This window comes from Galeopterus variegatus, unplaced genomic scaffold (assembly GCF_000696425.1).
Source record: "Galeopterus variegatus unplaced genomic scaffold, G_variegatus-3.0.2 Scaffold5327, whole genome shotgun sequence".
Classification (NCBI taxonomy): domain Eukaryota; kingdom Metazoa; phylum Chordata; class Mammalia; order Dermoptera; family Cynocephalidae; genus Galeopterus; species Galeopterus variegatus.
The window spans coordinates 66,438-69,505 of NW_007731438.1; positions in this window are offsets into that span (position 1 = coordinate 66,438).

The window sequence follows — 3,068 nt, forward strand, 5'->3', positions numbered from 1 at the left end:
TTTAAGGCTAGTGCCAGACCCTGCAAAAATCTCTGCTAAACAGGCTTTAGTATACACTGTTTTTAAGAATTTCACTTGTGTCTAAAACTATAGTAATTTTGCTTGATATTTTTGATGCTTACCTAGGGAGCACAGAAAGGTTTTCATGTTTTGTTCCTACAAGCTTCTTTGAATTTCACAGTAAATGGAAATACTTGTGTCTGTCTGTCTTTCTGAGCTATCACAAAAGTCTTTCTCTCTAGCATTAGAATATTGATTTCTGCCCCCCTCCCAACTTATCTACCTCTATTTTCTAACACCTATACTAGGTGTGATTATGGGATAAAACTCAATTGAAAATGCTATGATAACATTTTACCTTTTGCTTTAAAAAATGTGTCTTGTTTTCAAATAATCTTTACATAGTGAATTTTGGTGGCTTTAGTGATATGTTTATGACTATTTCTTTTTTTACACAAATGCTGTGGCATATTTTTCCATAAGGAACAAAAAATAAAATCAAAATTTATTTTTGATTCATGCTTATTGGGATTTTATTATTCAGAGCTTAAAATATTTTGTTATGTTTATGAACTGTCAGGCTTTGTTTTATGCATTTGTTTTGTCTAAATGTTTTCATGAAAGAAATAAATTATATTTATGTTTACTCATTTTTCCATCTGAATTTTTAAAAAACTTATTGCTGTGAAATTTGATTTTTTAATAGGTGATGATGTTAATCTTTTCACATGTTCTAAGTTTTAAATTTTTCATTGATTTTTTAAAAAAAATTTTCTTATTCTGTTTAAAACTAACACCTCTGGCCAATGTTCAGTGTTTGTTTATGCTAAATACCAAATTTTTCCAAAGGATTGGTTAAGTAATGAAGGGGATCACTTATGATGAATGGAAGATGAAAATAATTCTATTATTAAACAAGAGATGTTTCAGAAATTACACCAGAAGCTGTGACTTATTTTTAACCTGATTTCAGATGCACTCGTAATGCCTTCTGAGTGTCTTTAGATTTCTCTTGATCCGTCCCAGCGCTATTATATCGCTGTGCTTAAATAGACATAAACTTCACAGTCTCCCCAGGTGTCTATATTGGTGCCTCCACTACACCATGTTAAAATCCAAAAGAAGTCCTTGCCATTTTATTATAGATATATTTTCTCTGCATCAGTTTGAGAATCAAAAGACAAAAACATATGCAACATAAGGGACAAAATTTAGGTGATGAGAATTTTCACTAACCTTATATTTTTGAGGAATAGGAAAGATGGAACCTTAGAATGCCTTTCCCAAACCCAGAGTTTGTTTGCTGAGCAAGTTACTGTGTATAGAGTTTCATACCTTTGTGTTCTTGTCTTTCTGTCTCCATGACTTTGAAATCCCCTTCCCCTGGATGCCTGACAGAAGTGTCACCTCCTCCACGGGGCTTTCCTGTCTTCCCAGCCAGTGCTAGACTTGCACCCTTTGACACACCTTAGAACTGTCCCTAAAGTCTTCTGAAACCTTCGCATAACGTCATCATTACTTTATATTCCTTTCTCCTCCAGCGTGATCCGCATTGCCATTTCTCTACAGTGCCTAGCACGATGCCTGGCGAAGGGTAGTAACCAGAATAACAGGTACTGACTTCCCAAATTGTCATCTCAGTAGGTAAGGACATGAACCTTCAAAATTATGAGAGCTCTCCCCAACATATAGATCATTACCAATTTACATGGAAAACTGACTTTTTTACTGCTATTTCTATCCAGAATGAACTGTGAAGCAGTGCTTGGTTCTACTCATAGAAATGCATTACTTCATAGCTATGCAAATATTAACTCTCCAAGGCAAGACTGCCCCATGTGATATGCAAGTAACTTTCATTTTATTCGCTTTGACAGAACAATAAACCCTCAATAGTTCAGGCTAAATCAAGTTAGGTGGATCTGAAATAGCGAATACTTTATATACATAAAAAATAAAGGATCTCCTTATAGAAATTCTGATATACTACTATAAAAACTAGATTAAAATTATTATTATTCTCGTATCATTGTCTTGTATATATATAAACAGTATACAAAATGTCTTATAAGGCTTTATTCTCTTTAACAAATCTTACACTATACAACAGTTTTTCTCAAATGTGAGTAAAATACTAACTGCACTTAAAACGGAAAAAAATTCTCATAGACCCTGGAGAACTTATCTTCAGACCCAATTATGAAAAACTCTGTTAAACATTCAATTCTGTCCCTGTTACGATCAACTGGTGCCAGTGTGCTTGTCACCACACATGCAGATGATGGTGCTGGAGTCGCAGGGCTACGCTGAGTCATGACAGTCATCCAAGTGATCCCACATCTAGGATCCCCTTACAGGACGCTCCAGCACCTCAAACTCCGTGGTCGTTCTCTGCTGTGCCCTCCACTGACCCACACGTGGAACTCAGCTCCAGTCCCTTGGCTTCTACAGACGTCTGAACACACCGAATGTTTGGGGTTGTACAAACTTAAAATTGAACATTAGACTTCCTGCTCCCANAACACACCGAATGTTTGGGGTTGTACAAACTTAAAATTGAACATTAGACTTCCTGCTCCCACCCATTTCCCAACCACTCTGCCACTGCAACGTCTCACTGACAGCCTTCCCTGGAGCTCCGCCTGCCAGCCCCATTACCAGCTCTTCCCCTCCCCCTCCCTTCTCTTCTCTTTCCTTTTCTCCCCAAACCCCAAATTCACAGAAATTTAGCTATCACATGTTCATTCTCCAGCTTCCCGAACATGCCCTAGGGCCTACTTGCAACAACCGTGGGAAGCTTTAACAAGCCATCCTGCCGTAGGTGGCTGTAGGACCTCACAGAGGCTTTACTGTTTCTGTCTTCCTCTCGCTGGGGCTGGCTCGTGTGCCTGAACCAGGCCTTGGAATGAGGCAAGATGAGGATTCATGGATGTCCCGGGCAAGCTGCACCCAAATGTCAGGGAGGAGAGGACGGAGTATGTGGCTCTTCTAGATACACCAGAAAAATGGGCAAAGGATATAAATGGGAAATTCACAGAAGATGAAATGAAAATAGATAGTAGACACAT